Genomic DNA, 20,289 nt, shown 5'->3' with positions numbered 1-20,289 from the left:
CCTAAAACCTTAGGGCTATTAATCCCTACATGAATCTAAGCAGAATGGCCACAAGTTTCAATCAAAATAGTACTCAAACAAGTATGAACGAAATCAAGAAATGTACCTCTGAAAATGAAGATCAAACTCCTACTTGGAGTGATTCTGGAAGTGTAGCACCTATCTGGAATCCTTCAATGACTTCCAAGGAAGCTTTTTGGGCCGCTAAATTGGATTGATCACCCCTGCAACTAAAAACTCGATATCACCTACAAATGGAAAAGATTATGGCTGGATATTCAATGAAATGTTGTTACAGATCCAAAACAGGTGTTTGGATAGCTTTTGTATGTGATATAGAAGCTATCTAACACAAAAAAATTGAGAACGCACGAGCCAATTTGATTTTTGCAAGTTTGGTCCAAAGAGACACTTTTATGAAAATGTGAATGGTGATTTCTGGTTTCTGGAGTTTGGTAGATGTTTGGAGGTTATGGACAGTTCATATATGATATATGGAAGCTATGTGGATGGTTAATTGAGTGGCTAAGTGTTTGGTTTGAGTTTTGGCTAGTAGTGAGCTTAAAAGCTTTGAAAATGGGGTAAAAATGGTGATTTTTGGTTAGAGGCCTTTTGGTAAGTTAAGAAAGGTATGGACAGCTTCTAAATGGTATTTAGAAGTTGTTCAAACTCTTGTTTGACACCCAGAACTTGTGGAAGTCAAAATGACTCTTAAAATGCAAAGTTAAGAAAGAGAGAATTTCAAGTTGATAGGCCACTTGGAGAATTCTGGTGTAATTGATCAAGGGAGTGATACCCTCTATTTATAGGCAAGATTTAGGGTTTATGTAGGGAAAAAACTCAAAACTTTGAAGCTAACATGTGATCTTGTACCATCTTGCTTGTTTGTGAAGAAATGAGAAAGTTATGGTTCCCATAGAAGGTACAAAGCTTTAAGCATGCTTGGGAGGCATTGATCTGATCTTAGAGAGCTTGCTTGTTGGTTTTAACTTGTTTTTGAGGTGAAGGTTGAGAAAACACTTAGAAGGGGGGTTGAATAAGTGTGTTTTAAAAAACTTTATGAAGGAACGATAATCAGAACACAGTTATTTTTATCTTGGTTAACCTTCTCAGTAAGGATACCTCCAGTCCACCCTCAACAAGGTGATTTTCCTCTCTCAATCGAGGTCTTAATCCACTATAGTCAGAACCTAATTACACCTACACGACCAACTGTCGTGACTCACAATACAATGCACGAGCCAAACTGCTGGTGACTAAAGTTCCTGCACAAGCCAACCGCTTGTGACTAACCAATCTTCTAAGACTCAACTAGTCCTAGACTTCTTGAGACTTCTAGCCCACTGGTCTCTCAAGGACTTTAGTTACCACGTAACTTCTGTTGATAGTGTATAGTTTTGCTTCTAAAAAGTTGTAATCACCACTGTGATATTTCACTCAGATTAAGTACAGAATAAAGAACTCAGAATAAGAATAAAAGAATTTCTGCTTCAGTGAGTTTTCTTCACACTTGATGATTTATTAGAGTCGTAGCGTTCTTGTGTGTTCTTTCTAGCTTTCTTCTTTATCGCTCGTTGTGTTGTATTTTTTCTTCAAACGATCATGAGTATATATAGCTTTAGAATTTTTGACCGTTATCTCCGAAGCATGCATTCAGCATTAAATGGTTTGCGTGTTTGTCTTTGCTTTTGCTTTCTCCAAGAATTTAGATGTGGATGGCTTCTTCAATTAACCTTGGAAATTGCACTTTTGGAGTGTTGCAGCCGTTTTGCTAATGATTATGTCTTCAACGGTTCAATTTGAATCAATCTGTGTAATCTTCTGATCAGCTTTTGTTCTTGAACTTTTGTTGTGAGTATGTCTTTAGCGTGCAGTATCAGAAGTTATTTTTCAGCGGTGTTAACTTGAATCATTTCTTCTAATCTTTTGTTCAGCCTTGTTCTTCAACTTTTGTTGTAGATATGTTTGCATCGTGTGATATCAGAAGTTTCTCTAGCTTTACATTCTGATTCTTCAAGTTCTGATTGTTGGTACTGGTACATATTTGCATTGTGCGATATCAGGCGTTTCTCTAGCTTTACATTCTGATTCTTCAAGTTCTGATTGCTAGTCTGGTACATCTTCTGAAATTAGAAACATATGGTTAGAGTACCATGTTTGCTTTATGCAAAATTTGTTTACTTGTTATCATCAAAACACTAAGATATAATTAGAACCAAACTATGTTCTAACATGAGGCAGAGGAGACATTGTAGTGGCTCAAGGAGTGGACTTTGTGCATAAAGCTAACTTTTTCAAAATGGAAGTGGAGACTTTAGTTCATAAATTGCATGAAACTTGGTTAATGCATGAAACACTTGGTCCATAGCTCAAAATAATGTGTAATCTTCTGATTATGGCCTCTTGAACAAGTTAAAATTGCTGTACTTGAGAGATTCCCATAGATTTGCAAGAACTTTGGACTTTGTTCTTCGTGTTCTTCATGAAATATGCTCAATTTCAAGTGTTCATGGTGCCCTATTGACAAATTCATATCTTTTTGACCAAGCCATGGATTTTCATGCTACTTAGCTCTTTGGAAAGCCCTTGCTACATACTTCAATCCACTTGTTGAAAGTTTCCTCAAACTCTTTTTGAATCTTTGAGAAAAATGGCCACAAAGTTAAGAAAAAATCCAATTAATTCCATATCTTTTTGGATCTTCAAGTGTTAAGTGTCTTTTTGAAAGTTATCTTCTTAATTCCATATCTCTCAAAATAATCATTTTTTTCAAAAAGTTCCAATGTGATAAGTTGTTTGTTTTGCAAAGATCTACAACTTTCATGTTGGGAGATTTTTGAGTGTGTAAGCAAAATTTGGAGATCCATGAATTAGGTCAAAATACACTTAAAAACCCTAATTTGACTTTTTGTTGACTTTTTTATTCTTGATGAATTCTTTGAATTTTCTTTGATCAAATGTCTTCAATATCCATATGATGATGATTTGGATCCTTAAAAGTCCATAGTTGACTATTTTTCTCAAAAGTCAAAGGTTGACTTGCATAGGTGACTTTTTCCAAATAAACTATAGTTTTGTGATTTCCAAATGATTCAAGCTCTCCTTTTAAAATTAATGATATGGATGAACTATAATGTTGATTTGGATGCCCTTGAATCATATTTTGAGTCTTGGAACTATCTCATAATTAAAAGTCAACCCTCTAGTGAAATTAGGTCAAAAACCCTAATTGGAGCTTCTGATGAACCTGAAGGTGATTGATCTTGAATTGACCCATATTTGGACCTTGGTATTGATTAGTGTCGCACGCTCGCGAAAAATGAACAGAGTCGCCACCAATATATTTATCCCATAAGGGAAAGGAATATCAGAAAACCTAACAAAGGAAGGAACAGGGTCTTGCGACCAGAGAATCAAGGTACGGGAGTCGGTTACGCAAGGGGAAGGTATTAGCACCCCTCACGCCCATCGTACTCGATGGTATCCACCTATGTTTGTTTCTATCTAATGGGTGTATAACTATGTCTATGTCTAAATGCGAAATGAATGCAAAATGTAGGAAAAATAAAAAATTGTACTCGCACGGGCCCTACCCCGCTGCCTACGTATCCTTTTCAGGAATCAGAGTTACCGTAGCTCGGCTCACGATTTTCTGTTTGTTTTTGTGTTTTTTAGTTGGGCGGAGTTAACGCTCGCGCTCTTGCATAAGGGGACAGCCTAGGATGCAATGGAGCGGAGATAACAATGCCCTTAAGAAAAGAAGAAAAAGAGAGATTGGTTTGTGTCTTTTAGGGTGATTCCATGATGACGAGAACCCACTACAAGGTCTCGCATCACTTCCTCACTTTTGTTTTAAGTCTGAACATTTATTAGGTTTTTTGAAGTGTTTTTGGTTGGTGTCTTTTATGGGGATTTTAATTTGTGACTTAGATCATACCAAAAAGAGTTTTTTGTTTGTTCTTTGAATATTTAGAGAACGCACATCGAGGCCTACGCCACAATCGTTTCTCTAAATAACGGTTAAGAAATACATCGAGGCTTCACACCTCAACCATTTCTTCTCCGCTAAGTAAAAGAGATACAAAAAGAGTTTTTTATGAATATTTAGAGAATGCACATCGAGGCCTACGCCACAATCGTTTCTCTAAATAACGGTTAAGAAATACACCGAGGCTTCACACCTCAATCATTTCTTCTCCGCTAAGTAGGAAAGAACGTACATCGAGGCCTACGCCTCAATCATTTCTTTCCTACCATGAAATATGGTAACGGTATGATCTTCATCGGTTTTTATTAAGTATTTTGAAAGTTGAAAAGAAAAAGAAAATGAGAAGGGAACTATTCCTAAATTCTAGCCTAAGTTGTTATCGTTTATGTACAAAGGGAAATCTAAACCTAATGTTAACACGGTTTCTACCTAAAGTTAGGAATTAAAGAGACATGAAAATAAAGTCACATTAGAAGCAAAAATTGAGAATGGCGCAATGGTAGAAAATCACACATAGGCATGAAATATCAAGTCAAAAATATAGTACAAAAATGAAAAATTACAAGTCAAGTACTACTATTTGATATGGTTTCATATGACAAAAACAAGAATTTTAATCAAGCAAAAGAATTAAAATAAAAGCCTAAACTAATATTTTTGTGATTATTTTTCTATGTCAACAATTTGTATTAAAGTCTAAAAAATCTAACAAGGGAAATTAGTATTACCTAAAGTCTAACAAGAGTAATGATCTAATCTCTAAAACTTATCAAAATCTTATTTATTTTTTTTTATATGTCCTTTTTATCTAAAAATCTAGAAAGAAAAATACTAAAAGGAAAATCAAATCTAATTAAAAACATGAAAACAGGGGAGTTCAGTCTGAAAATAATGGTGTACACAACAGATACGCAGGCCCAGGTACATTGGCCCAAACAGAGCTTTTTTGTTCAGTCATTTAGCACAAAAATGAAAGATGTGCATTGGGCTAAGGGGAGTGTGGAAAGAAATTTTCGGTGCATGGCCCAAGTGATTGAATTCAGTCCCTTTTTTATTATTATTAACCCAAAAATAACAAATTGACCATTTAATAAAAATAAAACAAAAAAAGAATGTGAAATTGGGGAAATTAGGGTAAACCTGTGAACAAATTTCAGGTTGTTCTTCTTCTCTTACTCACGAATGCGATGCAACGACGGCGCGGCGAAAATCAACCTGCTCCGGCGAAATCCTTCAGTTCGCCATTTTTATCGGAAGCAAACGCCTCTACCTCCGATTTCGTTCTCTCGTTTCCGTCTCTCTCTCAAACTCTCGCTCTCGCTTCTCTGATTTCACAACTCGAGCTCTCGTCTCGATTCCATCTCCCAAAATCTCTTCGGCTCAAACTCTCATCGGATGAAGGTGGCCGATAATGATGATGAAGCGTCGTTATTGTTGTTGCGTTACGGTACGATGCGTGATGTTGTTGTTGCGATTGGTTGAAGAAGAGAAACAAATCTATGTTGAATGATTCTTGGATGAAGAGAAGGTTGAGGTGAGAATATGAAGGCTATGGTGAATGGTGTGGTGGGGACGAATGAAGCTGTGAAAGATGAAGAATCGGGTAGAGTGATTGAAGAGATCGAGAAGTGAAGACTTGAATATTTATGGAGATTCTCAGGTTTGATTTTCTTCTTCTGCTTTTTCTGTTTTTTCTGGTTAGGATGTGAAGTTGAATGGTAGTGAAGAATGAATGCGAGGTGTGGATTCTGTTACAGTTTTTTGGTTGAAGATTGTAGATGAAGATGGATGAAGAGAAGTGAAGATGAAGGAAAGATGGTGATGAAGATGAGAAGATGTGATGAAGAGTTGAAGAATGAAGATTTAGGTTGAAGTGTGAAGGAGTTCTTAGAGAGAATTGAAGGTGAATGAGGTTATATAGAGGTGAGTGATATCTCTGATTTCTGTTACTTTTCTGTTCTGATTCAATTGCATTCTGTTAGTTAGTTATAGGTTGTAGTTATGATTCTGTTTAGAAGTTGGTTAGTAGTTATAGAAGCTGTTAGGATGTTAACTGTAATGAGGGGTTTATGTGATTGATTAAGAAAATATCAGGGCTGACTCTGTTAAGTATTGGAGAAGGTTGGTAAGAGGTATTTACAAACTGTTATAAGTTAGTTTTAGATTGGTTAGGACAGTTGAAAGATATTGGTTAGAAAACTGTTAGAAAGGTTGGAAAGAGGTTAGTTATGTGTTATGTGCTGAGCTGGAAATTAGGGTGATTGAAGGTTAGAAGTGTGGTTAGTAACAGAAAGTTAGTTACAAACTGGTTTTTTAGAAGTTGTTAGTTAGTAACTGAAAGTTAGTTATAGACTGTTTTGTATGGAGAACAGGTTAGGGGTTGGTTGATAACTGTCAGTAGTTTTGAAATTAAAAAGTGAGGGGGAAAGTTAGTTATGAGGTTAGAGGGTAGTTATAACTGTCATAGGAGTTAGTTGTATGGGTATGGATTTAGTTAGTTATAGGGGAATTAGTGATAGGTTTAGGATTGTTAGGGATAGTTTGAAATTGGAAGGTGGGGGAAAGTTAATGATTGGCTACTGTTAGCGGGACTTGACTGAATTTGGGATTTGGAGTGTGGTTGTATATATACCCGAACTGTCCTCATCTGAGTTGAACTGGTAATGAGGTTTAGTCGGTACGAAACTGTGATCGAGCCATTAAATCATGTAGAATTCAGCCGACTGTTTTTTGTAGTGAACTGGTTTGAAATGTATGATTATGTGTGATGTTTGTATGGTTCTTTGTGCAACTGTTTGGTTATGAATGAAAATGCATATGGCTGAAGCATGGTTTGGCTTTTGAATGTTTGGACATTGGGGGCAGTGCTGGTTGTATGTGCAGCAGGGAATACGAACTGGATATGCTTGAGCTGTCCTCATCAAAGTTGAATTAACCATTTGCATCATGTTGGCATATCACTCTGATTGTGGAATTTTAGTTTTTTTTGGTGCAGATTAGTGGCATGATATTAATCTGTTTCTTTTTCTATTGAAGCTTCGATCATGGCTTGAATAACCCCTTAATCTTTCTGTTTTCGCATACATCGCAGGTCTAATGTCAGCTGAGTGTTTGGCATAACGTGAAACTGTAGTGTTGAATCAAAGCGGATTTTCGTGTAATGAAAGCTGTGACAGATCGGGAGTGATCAGTGAGTGAAGATTTCTTTTTGCATATAATTCAATGTGCTGAATTTCTTTTGTAACCTCCTTTGCTTTGAAATTCTGAAAAGCTTTGCCGTTCATGATCGTATGTATGTTTTTTCTTTCGGAATTATGCAGGTGATGGTGTGGGTGAAGTCACTTGGTTCATGAAGATGACTTGGTGAAGTTTTAAACAGAGCTGGACTTGAAGAATACATGAAGAAGCACTTAGGATTTTAGGAAACTCATGACTTTGTATAGACCTTTTTTTGTATGAATTTTTGTACTTCCATTTCCTTTTGCTACTCTCTTGTAATTGACTTCCCTTTTAGTTGGAATGGAACTTTAGTTTGACTTTTGATGATTCACCACGAACATAAATGGGCTTTTGAGCTTTTGTAATGAACATTTTTTGTATCAAATAGAGACATGGGCTTTTGAATGGAATTGTGAATTTAGAGAAGTTGTTATGTAATTTGAATTTGGATTTTTGTAGTTGCAAATGAAACGGACATTTGAAGCTTGAACTTGAATTGGTGAATATATGAAAGATGACATTTGATGATTTGAAAAATGGTGGGAAATTGCTTGAGAATTTGAATGGGTTTGAAGCTTTTGAATGCATTTTTATTCTTGTATAAACTCTTGGATAATTTCAAGTTCAAGCTAATCATGGCCAAAGAAATTGGTTCTTAAACACCTTGATCATGTCCATTTTTCAGACTATCTCATTCGTATTTTCTATCTGTATTCCAACATGCTTCCAACACGCATCCCTTGACGATTTCTGTTTCTTGATGATAAAAGCCTAAATCCCTTATACTATAGCACTTGTATTTCAGACCACCTCAACGATAATGTATTGAAGGAATTAGGGAAATAAACCCTAACTGTTTGATCTTGGTGAAGATAGTCTTGTGGATAGCCTTGTAGCTTAATGACAGAAGAGTCCACAATAACCATGGATCCAAACCCCGCTTTCACAGTCCAACGCTCTAAGGAGAACTAGATGAATCAGAGTTATTTGATATGTACACCTCAAACCTTTATGAAACCCTAGCATTTCGAAATCATTGATCCCATGCCAGATTTATTGATTAATGATGCATGAGTTATGTTAATGCCCTAGTGAAAAGATAATGCATATGAAATGAGAAGCCTAAGCCAGTTAGAAGTAAAGGGGTAGGACACATTTGGGGTATGACAGCTGCCCCTATTTAATCGTCTTGAACCTGAAGGTGAGATTGGCGCTAGCCTTTCGAACATTCCAGGTAGAAGAAGATTAAATATCAAGACCAGAAATTTGTCCTGAAAGATGAGATGGTGTAAACGTTGTCCTTATTTTTGTTCTGATATCTGCTGGGGAAAGGGAATTTTTTTTTTTGATGAAAAATTTACAATGAGTAATTGGATGAACGGTGATAGCTTGTAACGTGGTAATGGTGCCAATACAAGGTTCTCGATGGAAATGGTTATTGCATGGAAGTAATTGGAAAATACGGGTTTGATGGAAAGGTAGGACCTACGATCTGTGACTCGAAACTAGGGTAAGGTCAACGGACCTACGACCCACAAGAATTGAAAAAGATGAGGATAAGGTTTACAGACCTACGATCCACAAGAAATGAAAAAGATGAGGATAAGGTTTACAGACCTACGATCCACAAGAAATGAAAAAGACGAGGATAAGGTTGACAGACCTACGATCCACAAGAAATGAAAAAGACGAGGATAAGGTTGACAGACCTACGATCCACAAGAAATGAAAAAGACGAGGATAAGGTTGACAGACCTACGATCCACAAGAAATGAAAAAGATGAGGATAAGGTTGACAGACCTACGATCCACAAGAATTGAAAAAGGTGAGGATAAGGTTTACAGACCTACGATCCACAAGAAATGAAAAGGACGAGGATAAGGTTTACAGACCTACGATCCACAAGAAATGAAAAAGACGAGGATAAGGTTGACAGACCTACGATCCACAAGAAATGAAAAAGATGAGGATAAGGTTGACAGACCTACGATCCACAAGAATTGAAAAAGGTGAGGATAAGGTTTACAGACCTACGATCCACGAGAATTGAAAAGGATGAGGATAAGGTTGACAGACCTACGATCCACAAGAAATGAAAAAGACGAGGATAAGGTTGACAGACCTACGATCCACGAGAATTGAAAAGGATGAGGATAAGGTTGACAGACCTGCGATCCACAAGAATTGAAAAAGACGAGGATAAGGTTGACAGACCTACGATCCACAAGAAATGAAAAAGACGAGGATAAGGTTGACAGACCTACGATCCACGAGAATTGAAAAAGATGAGGATAAGGTTGACAGACCTACAATCCACAAGAATGAAAAAGATGAGGATAAGGTCGACAGACCTACGATCCACAAGAAAGGAAAAGGATGAGGATAAGGTTGACAGACCTACGATCCACAAGAAATGAAAAGGATGAGGATAAGGTTGACAGACCTACGATCCACAAGAAATGAAAAGGATGAGGATAAGGTTGACAGACCTACGATCCACAAGAAAGGAAAAGGATGAGGATAAGGTTGACAGACCTACGATCCACAAGAACTGAAAAGGATGAGGATAAGGTTGACAGACCTACGATCCACAAGAAATGAAAAGGATGAGGATAAGGTTGACAGACCTACGATCCACAAGAATTGAAAAAGATGAGGATAAGGTTGACAGACCTACGATCCACAAGAAAGGAAAAGGATGAGGATAAGGTTGACAGACCTACGATCCACAAGAACTGAAAAGGATGAGGATAAGGTTGACAGACCTACGATCCACAAGAAATGAAAAGGATGAGGATAAGGTTGACAGACCTACGATCCACAAGAATTGAAAAAGATGAGGATAAGGTTGACAGACCTACGATCCACAAGAAATGAAAAAGATGAGGATAAGGTCGACAGACCTACGATCCACAAGAAAGGAAAAGGATGAGGATAAGGTTGACGGACCTACGATCCACAAGAAATGAAAAGGATGAGGATAAGGTTGACAGACCTACGATCCACAAGAATATTGTTGAAAAGCACTTAGACCGGGGATTGGGGATTGGTAAAACCAAGTGTCGGCACCGTGGGTAGAGGAGATTTGTGATGTAGTAGCAGATATCAATCGGGGTTTGTAAGGACATTTTATGTGGGGATGTGTAATTGTCCTGATTGAGGGCTGATTTGTATTATCTGGCTTAAACTTTGTATGCATGTTTGAATTTTTCATGGCGTAATGATCCGCTTTGATGGATATGCTACGCTTTTGAGGATGCAATGTTATATGCAATGAACACTATATGCAGAGTGCCAAATAGAGGCATTAGTGAGGTAAACACCAGGGAGAATCCCCTTAGTGTTAAGGACCATGTGGAGGTGCCAATAGACATCGGACTTTGATTTGTAAGATGCCCCTTCTGGTTGTTGGCTTGTGGAGTGTGGAATAACTTCTGACTTCTCACCATGTGCCACTACTTGGAGGATTTTCAGTTTGAGGAGATTTCCTCGATTCGCCATGTTGGGGATGAGGAATCCAGATAAGGAGCCTTGATTAGGGAAATAGGACAACTCCTAGGAGAAATAAACTCCTATGCCTGAGGAATGGAGAAAACTCTCGGGAGAAATAAACTCCATGCTTGGGGAGACCAAGTTTCCGGGAGAAATAAACTCCTATGATTAGGGAGAGGACGCTAAAATTCAGAAGATCGTGCCCCAAGTTTCATGACCCATGAAGGAAACTGCCCCAGTGGATCCTTGGAGAGATTTGTCGAATCTCGACGTAACTGCCCCAGATTGGTTGAATTTGAGGGAGATTCCTTGACATGATTGCCCCAGATTGATCAAAGCTTGAAGAGATTTATCGACATGATTTCCCCAGATGTACTGAATTTGAGAGGTCCAACCTCGATTCAATTGCCCCTGATTAGGTACATCTTACTTAGAATCCTCAAGCTTTCTTTGTTTTGAAGTCAAACAAACGTGGAAACAACTTTTCCACGCTCAACGGAATCTTCAAACTCTTCCCCTCAGAGTAATCAAAGAGCGCATCAATTGTCTATGCCCAACGGATTCCTTCAGAGACCTATCCCTTGGTGGTCAACATTTGAGATGATTAGCTTTTACTCCTCGGAGTTCTCGAGTCCTTTGTACTTTGACATGATCAAGTTGCTCACTGATTCTCATCCTGAAATTTCTTTGATGTTTAAGCAGATGTTTGTATGCAAAAGAATGTTAATTCTAGGAATGCTAATTCTAATGCAAAGTGTACGTTAGCCTTGAAGTTTAAAGAAACTTTTTTATGAAATGAGATTGCGACCTCATGTGAATGGATCACTAGTTGACACAACCTCGATTTTTGCATATGGAAGATAAAGCAAACGTACGATACCAACATAGATATGAGTCACACTTCATTGGGAGTCAGTTAAACACTATCTCATCGGAGTGTGTCTTCGAAACAAACCCTACTTCAATTAGGACTTTTTAAGGGTTGTAACTTGGTCGGGTTCACGGTTTTAGAAACAAAGGATTTTTAGGCTCAAAATTATTTGGTACCCACCCCCTTCGTGATGTTCTCCATTCCTATGTTCAATTAACTCGACATGAGTGTTCATTCCTCACAAGGAATTTGGAATGGTTGAGGAATCAATGAGGTTTTTTGGACATGGCAGTCACTCGCTTTCTTATTCTTCTGATTGATCATCACACGGCTTTGTTCCTTTGATAAGGATTTTTATTTTGTAATCCTTGTTTTTCGCTTCTGATTTCCCTAACTTTTGCCTGGACAAATTCTCTTGAATTCTATTTTGGAGTCCAGCGGGATGCCCTAACTTTTGCCTAAGTCACTTATTTTCATGTTGTTGACTTAGCGGGCTCTTCTTTTTCTCTTTTTTTTTTTGAACAAGGTTGTGTGATCTTGAATCTCTGATTTGTTGAAAGTGATTGTGACTGCCTGAGTCCTTGATTGACGAGGAATAACCATTGTGGTTTTGATCCTTTTCTTGGGATCTTTTGACGGAATAAGGATAACCATTGCGGTTTTGATATTCTTCAACCTTTTGAAGGATAACCATTGTTGTACCCTTAGATGCGTACCCTTTTGGTGAGTTTTGAACACTCGATCAAGTTAAATGAACACTACCCTGCCCCAAGGTTAAAATAAGGGTTTTTTATGATTAGAAAAGAAACTCCTACTTCAAGGCTCAAAGGGGTTGACGAAGGTCTATCTCCCTTATATCTCCGGTGTTTGGGGATTTGAAATAATGCCTGTACATCATCAGTAGGGTTTTATTCAAAAGCACACAATTGGAGATTTTTTTTGCGTTTTTATCTTTCATCATTCTCCCTCAGCTTTTTGCCTAAGCAAGAGATTAGTAAAGTTGGTATCGTGATGCCAAAAACATTTTATGAGTGATAACGAATGGGTTTCTTCAAGACAAACATAAACAATGTATTATGATTTTCATTCTGAAATTAACAAGTTTTTTACATGCTATAAATGCTTAAACAAACAGTGAAATGTTACGAATGAGAATGCAATGAAGAACTGAATGGCTGCCATTGTTGAGGAGACTTGACTCCGTCTGGACTTATTGATCTTGAATACTTTCTGCAGTTCTTTCCAAACACTTCAGATTACTCCAAAAGAGAACTCCAACGAAGTCACCCATGAGTCGTAAACTTTTGCCTTGCTTTAGGGATTCGAGCAATGCGAGTGATGCAATGCTCAAGATAAGAGTACGTCTTGCTTATCCCTCGTGCGGGAGCCCCAAGCATAGTTTCTAGAGTAGTAATCGCCATCCTAAATGGAAAGAATCTTGTATGATCATCAACTCGAGAGATACTTGTGGTGAAGAAGACCCAATACTAGAATCTTAACCAATTGTGATTCCAACAAACAAGGAAACGAATGAGTACAAGGCAATAGAATCACGTCAATTTGTTTCTCATATTCTTCTTGTCTCTGTTAACTAGCAAGGCCACTGAGAAGGAGATCCTGAGAAAAGGCAACTGATATATGAAGTAGAACCTTGAGAATGAGAAGCATTGTGAAGAACACTCTTGATTATCACACGGAAGAAGATTCTGACGAAGTCACCCAAGAATTTGTAATGCTTTAGGGATTCGAGCAAGGCGAATGATGCAATGCTCAAGATAAGAGTGTGTCTTGCTTATCCCTCGTGCGGGAGCCCCAAGCATATCCATTGAAGAAGTGTTTACTATCAAACATGGAGGAACCTTGCGTGGTCATCAAACTTAGAGAAGTTATCTGTTGTAAGGGAAGACCAAACACCAACTGAAACACCAACCTCCACGGATACAACTGAGCACAAGAACCTTGAGAATGAGAGGTGCCTCTACAGGAAATTCTTGATTACCTCTTGGAAAGAAGATTCTGACAAAGTTGTTCGAGAATTTGTGGTGCTTTCATTATTACCATACCAACGAGTTCAGACAAGGAAGTAGCCTTCTACAAAACAGGAAATACTGAAAATGAGAATACAGAAGTGAAATGATGATTGCCATAGTTGAGGAGCCTTGACCCCATTTGGGCTTATTCTCTCTTTCTTTTTTTTTGATACTTTCTGGAATACGGGCATTCACTTACGCATGAACTCTTCGCTTTATGCGTAGGCCATTTGGAGTGAATGATATTATTTTAGAGTCAATGAGATCTTGGACTTTGTGTTTCAAAATACCACAATCCTCAGTTGAATGTCCAGATGTCCCAGAATGGTACTCACACCTTGCATTTAAGTCATATCCTTGAGGAATTGGTATCGGAGGGGGCTTAAACTCCCTTAATTGGACCAAAGAATCCTTGAGCAAATGAGAAAGCAGCTGACCATAGGTCATAGGAATTGGGTCAATTCTTCTTGGTGGTCTCCTTGGCATTTGTGGACCCTGCTGATGGCAATGATTCCAATACCCATTCTGTTCAGGTGTCTTCCTCTTTTGACCTGGCTGTGAAACAAATGGAGACTGATGAGGTGGGAAACCTGGAACCCAAGATGGTGCATTATGCTTCTGATTTGAAGTAGATCTGACATAGAAGTATGAATCAACCTTTTCTTCCACCGCAATTGGAACCCCATTTCCTTGAACAAACATACCCTCAGGGGTGAACAAAATCACTTTTGAATCAATGAGATCTTGAACTTGATGTTTCAGTGCCCTACAATGCTCAACATCATGACCAGGCGCCCCAGAATGGAACTCACATCGAGCATTGGCATCAAAGTTGGGGGGAAGCTTTTCAGGCGTAGCCAATTCTCGTAGCTCAACCAACTGAAGCTCCAGCAAACGGGGAAGTAACTGAGCGTAAGGCATCGGGATAGGATTGAGAATTCTCTGAGGTATCTTAGGCTTTTTTCCACACATTTGGCCCCCTTGAAGAATAGATTGGCATGGAGGTAATGGCACATGGAGTTGAGGAGGAACTTCCTGGGGTATTCCATGAGTGGGGAGGGATCCTACTGAAGAGAAGGGATCAACAACTTCTGTTGCCGCAGTAGGAACAACATCCCCTTCCTTCCTTAATACCGTCTTCAGAACTTCCATGACCAAGCTCAATTGAGTCTTCAACTGACTATTCTCCTCTTTTAGTGCATCCTGATTACGGATCAAGTCTCGCATCTCCAACATAAGATGACCCATTTGTTCCTTCATCTCATCCATTTCCTCACGGAGTTGTTCCATAGTTGATCTTGGAGTTGTGGCGGTGGGAAGTCAAATTTGTTGTTGATCTAGAAATCTGAAGAGAAAGGGTCCCATAAATATCTGAGAGAACCATGAAATGCATGATAGTATGAATGCATGTTTTGTTTATGAGAGATCCTAAAGTCTTTTCGCACTTTTGTTTTTCTTTTTTGGAATCAAAGCTTCTCTTTCTTTTTTTTTTGTATAAAATCTTTTCCTTTTCTTTTTTGCTTTTCTATTTCCTTTTCTTTTACATATCTTTTCTTTTCTTTTCTTTTCTCTTTTTTTTTTTGGAAATAGACTTTAGGATCTTTCATAAATGGAGTGGACAAAGCAATGATGTTATGCAATGCAAAAGCATGGGATCAACGGTCCATATAATCTTAGTAACCACTGTACAAACTTCTGAATAACTGATACAGGTCAAATGTCACAGGATCAAAGGTCCGACACCTTTTTGAATACCAGGAAAACCAATAGTCACCAACAGAACAGAATAGTCACCAACGATACCTGTCATGTATATCCCTCCCCACTCACAGGTGAATCTAGGTCAAGGTAGGTCAAAAAAGCCAACAGAGGATTGAAAGTAGGCGTAATCATACGATATTGCCTCTTTCAACCAAGCTCTGTCCGTGGATACATGATCGGATCAATCAGACATACGTCTTCTGTCCGTCATGGCCACTCTATTCCTAGTTCCTAAGGTATCACTCATGGCCTGGGTATTGGGCCTTTTACCTCATAGAACAATCCCACCCAACCTGCAAAACAGAACAGAAGACCCCAAGGAACACAGAATATAATCCATATGCATGATGTGCAAACAGAAATAAACATGATATGCAGGCAGAAAAGTAAACATGCAAACATATATACAAGGTATAGACATAAAAACAAATAAACACCCAGTAAATAAACAAACAAACGCAGGCTAGGATCGACTCACTAAGGATGGACCAGCAACAGGTCTAGCAACATCCCCAGCAGAGTCGCCAGCTGTCGCACGCTCGCGAAAAATGAACAGAGTCGCCACCAATATATTTATCCCATAAGGGAAAGGAATATCAGAAAACCTAACAAAGGAAGGAACAGGGTCTTGCGACCAGAGAATCAAGGTACGGGAGTCGGTTACGCAAGGGGAAGGTATTAGCACCCCTCACGCCCATCGTACTCGATGGTATCCACCTATGTTTGTTTCTATCTAATGGGTGTATAACTATGTCTATGTCTAAATGCGAAATGAATGCAAAATGTAGGAAAAATAAAAAATTGTACTCGCACGGGCCCTACCCCGCTGCCTACGTATCCTTTTCAGGAATCAGAGTTACCGTAGCTCGGCTCACGATTTTCTGTTTGTTTTTGTGTTTTTTAGTTGGGCGGAGTTAACGCTCGCGCTCTTGCATAAGGGGACAGCCTAGGATGCAATGGAGCGGAGATAACAATGCCCTTAAGAAAAGAAGAAAAAGAGAGATTGGTTTGTGTCTTTTAGGGTGATTCCATGATGACGAGAACCCACTACAAGGTCTCGCATCACTTCCTCACTTTTGTTTTAAGTCTGAACATTTATTAGGTTTTTTGAAGTGTTTTTGGTTGGTGTCTTTTATGGGGATTTTAATTTGTGACTTAGATCATACCAAAAAGAGTTTTTTGTTTGTTCTTTGAATATTTAGAGAACGCACATCGAGGCCTACGCCACAATCGTTTCTCTAAATAACGGTTAAGAAATACATCGAGGCTTCACACCTCAACCATTTCTTCTCCGCTAAGTAAAAGAGATACAAAAAGAGTTTTTTATGAATATTTAGAGAATGCACATCGAGGCCTACGCCACAATCGTTTCTCTAAATAACGGTTAAGAAATACACCGAGGCTTCACACCTCAATCATTTCTTCTCCGCTAAGTAGGAAAGAACGTACATCGAGGCCTACGCCTCAATCATTTCTTTCCTACCATGAAATATGGTAACGGTATGATCTTCATCGGTTTTTATTAAGTATTTTGAAAGTTGAAAAGAAAAAGAAAATGAGAAGGGAACTATTCCTAAATTCTAGCCTAAGTTGTTATCGTTTATGTACAAAGGGAAATCTAAACCTAATGTTAACACGGTTTCTACCTAAAGTTAGGAATTAAAGAGACATGAAAATAAAGTCACATTAGAAGCAAAAATTGAGAATGGCGCAATGGTAGAAAATCACACATAGGCATGAAATATCAAGTCAAAAATATAGTACAAAAATGAAAAATTACAAGTCAAGTACTACTATTTGATATGGTTTCATATGACAAAAACAAGAATTTTAATCAAGCAAAAGAATTAAAATAAAAGCCTAAACTAATATTTTTGTGATTATTTTTCTATGTCAACAATTTGTATTAAAGTCTAAAAAATCTAACAAGGGAAATTAGTATTACCTAAAGTCTAACAAGAGTAATGATCTAATCTCTAAAACTTATCAAAATCTTATTTATTTTTTTTTATATGTCCTTTTTATCTAAAAATCTAGAAAGAAAAATACTAAAAGGAAAATCAAATCTAATTAAAAACATGAAAACAGGGGAGTTCAGTCTGAAAATAATGGTGTACACAACAGATACGCAGGCCCAGGTACATTGGCCCAAACAGAGCTTTTTTGTTCAGTCATTTAGCACAAAAATGAAAGATGTGCATTGGGCTAAGGGGAGTGTGGAAAGAAATTTTCGGTGCATGGCCCAAGTGATTGAATTCAGTCCCTTTTTTATTATTATTAACCCAAAAATAACAAATTGACCATTTAATAAAAATAAAACAAAAAAAGAATGTGAAATTGGGGAAATTAGGGTAAACCTGTGAACAAATTTCAGGTTGTTCTTCTTCTCTTACTCACGAATGCGATGCAACGACGGCGCGGCGAAAATCAACCTGCTCCGGCGAAATCCTTCAGTTCGCCATTTTTATCGGAAGCAAACGCCTCTACCTCCGATTTCGTTCTCTCGTTTCCGTCTCTCTCTCAAACTCTCGCTCTCGCTTCTCTGATTTCACAACTCGAGCTCTCGTCTCGATTCCATCTCCCAAAATCTCTTCGGCTCAAACTCTCATCGGATGAAGGTGGCCGATAATGATGATGAAGCGTCGTTATTGTTGTTGCGTTACGGTACGATGCGTGATGTTGTTGTTGCGATTGGTTGAAGAAGAGAAACAAATCTATGTTGAATGATTCTTGGATGAAGAGAAGGTTGAGGTGAGAATATGAAGGCTATGGTGAATGGTGTGGTGGGGACGAATGAAGCTGTGAAAGATGAAGAATCGGGTAGAGTGATTGAAGAGATCGAGAAGTGAAGACTTGAATATTTATGGAGATTCTCAGGTTTGATTTTCTTCTTCTGCTTTTTCTGTTTTTTCTGGTTAGGATGTGAAGTTGAATGGTAGTGAAGAATGAATGCGAGGTGTGGATTCTGTTACAGTTTTTTGGTTGAAGATTGTAGATGAAGATGGATGAAGAGAAGTGAAGATGAAGGAAAGATGGTGATGAAGATGAGAAGATGTGATGAAGAGTTGAAGAATGAAGATTTAGGTTGAAGTGTGAAGGAGTTCTTAGAGAGAATTGAAGGTGAATGAGGTTATATAGAGGTGAGTGATATCTCTGATTTCTGTTACTTTTCTGTTCTGATTCAATTGCATTCTGTTAGTTAGTTATAGGTTGTAGTTATGATTCTGTTTAGAAGTTGGTTAGTAGTTATAGAAGCTGTTAGGATGTTAACTGTAATGAGGGGTTTATGTGATTGATTAAGAAAATATCAGGGCTGACTCTGTTAAGTATTGGAGAAGGTTGGTAAGAGGTATTTACAAACTGTTATAAGTTAGTTTTAGATTGGTTAGGACAGTTGAAAGATATTGGTTAGAAAACTGTTAGAAAGGTTGGAAAGAGGTTAGTTATGTGTTATGTGCTGAGCTGGAAATTAGGGTGATTGAAGGTTAGAAGTGTGGTTAGTAACAGAAAGTTAGTTACAAACTGGTTTTTTAGAAGTTGTTAGTTAGTAACTGAAAGTTAGTTATAGACTGTTTTGTATGGAGAACAGGTTAGGGGTTGGTTGATAACTGTCAGTAGTTTTGAAATTAAAAAGTGAGGGGGAAAGTTAGTTATGAGGTTAGAGGGTAGTTATAACTGTCATAGGAGTTAGTTGTATGGGTATGGATTTAGTTAGTTATAGGGGAATTAGTGATAGGTTTAGGATTGTTAGGGATAGTTTGAAATTGGAAGGTGGGGGAAAGTTAATGATTGGCTACTGTTAGCGGGACTTGACTGAATTTGGGATTTGGAGTGTGGTTGTATATATACCCGAACTGTCCTCATCTGAGTTGAACTGGTAATGAGGTTTAGTCGGTACGAAACTGTGATCGAGCCATTAAATCATGTAGAATTCAGCCGACTGTTTTTTGTAGTGAACTGGTTTGAAATGTATGATTATGTGTGATGTTTGTATGGTTCTTTGTGCAACTGTTTGGTTATGAATGAAAATGCATATGGCTGAAGCATGGTTTGGCTTTTGAATGTTTGGACATTGGGGGCAGTGCTGGTTGTATGTGCAGCAGGGAATACGAACTGGATATGCTTGAGCTGTCCTCATCAAAGTTGAATTAACCATTTGCATCATGTTGGCATATCACTCTGATTGTGGAATTTTAGTTTTTTTTGGTGCAGATTAGTGGCATGATATTAATCTGTTTCTTTTTCTATTGAAGCTTCGATCATGGCTTGAATAACCCCTTAATCTTTCTGTTTTCGCATACATCGCAGGTCTAATGTCAGCTGAGTGTTTGGCATAACGTGAAACTGTAGTGTTGAATCAAAGCGGATTTTCGTGTAATGAAAGCTGTGACAGATCGGGAGTGATCAGTGAGTGAAGATTTCTTTTTGCATATAATTCAATGTGCTGAATTTCTTTTGTAACCTCCTTTGCTTTGAAATTCTGAAAAGCTTTGCCGTTCATGATCGTATGTATGTTTTTTCTTTCGGAATTATGCAGGTGATGGTGTGGGTGAAGTCACTTGGTTCATGAAGATGACTTGGTGAAGTTTTAAACAGAGCTGGACTTGAAGAATACATGAAGAAGCACTTAGGATTTTAGGAAACTCATGACTTTGTATAGACCTTTTTTTGTATGAATTTTTGTACTTCCATTTCCTTTTGCTACTCTCTTGTAATTGACTTCCCTTTTAGTTGGAATGGAACTTTAGTTTGACTTTTGATGATTCACCACGAACATAAATGGGCTTTTGAGCTTTTGTAATGAACATTTTTTGTATCAAATAGAGACATGGGCTTTTGAATGGAATTGTGAATTTAGAGAAGTTGTTATGTAATTTGAATTTGGATTTTTGTAGTTGCAAATGAAACGGACATTTGAAGCTTGAAC

At 38.0% G+C, this 20,289-nt stretch overlaps 2 long non-coding RNA genes across 2 annotated transcripts; both read left to right on the top strand.

The window, feature by feature from the left end:
- The first annotated feature begins 5,145 nt into the window (after window positions 1-5,145).
- LOC131611715 (uncharacterized) lies at window positions 5,146-7,446 on the top strand. Its single transcript, XR_009287103.1, has 3 exons — window positions 5,146-5,911; window positions 7,080-7,178; window positions 7,309-7,446. It is a non-coding gene; the product is annotated as an uncharacterized LOC131611715 (long non-coding RNA).
- A 10,290-nt stretch (window positions 7,447-17,736) lies between these two features.
- Window positions 17,737-20,037, top strand: LOC131611714 (uncharacterized). The gene is made up of 3 exons (XR_009287102.1): window positions 17,737-18,502; window positions 19,671-19,769; window positions 19,900-20,037. It is a non-coding gene; the product is annotated as an uncharacterized LOC131611714 (long non-coding RNA).
- Window positions 20,038-20,289: the final 252 nt, after the last annotated feature.

This window comes from Vicia villosa, linkage group LG6 (genome assembly GCF_029867415.1).
Source record: "Vicia villosa cultivar HV-30 ecotype Madison, WI linkage group LG6, Vvil1.0, whole genome shotgun sequence".
NCBI classification, from domain to species: Eukaryota; Viridiplantae; Streptophyta; class Magnoliopsida; order Fabales; family Fabaceae; genus Vicia; species Vicia villosa.
The sequence above is the reverse complement of the archived record's forward strand: the minus strand, read 5'-3'. Positions and strand labels throughout refer to the sequence as shown.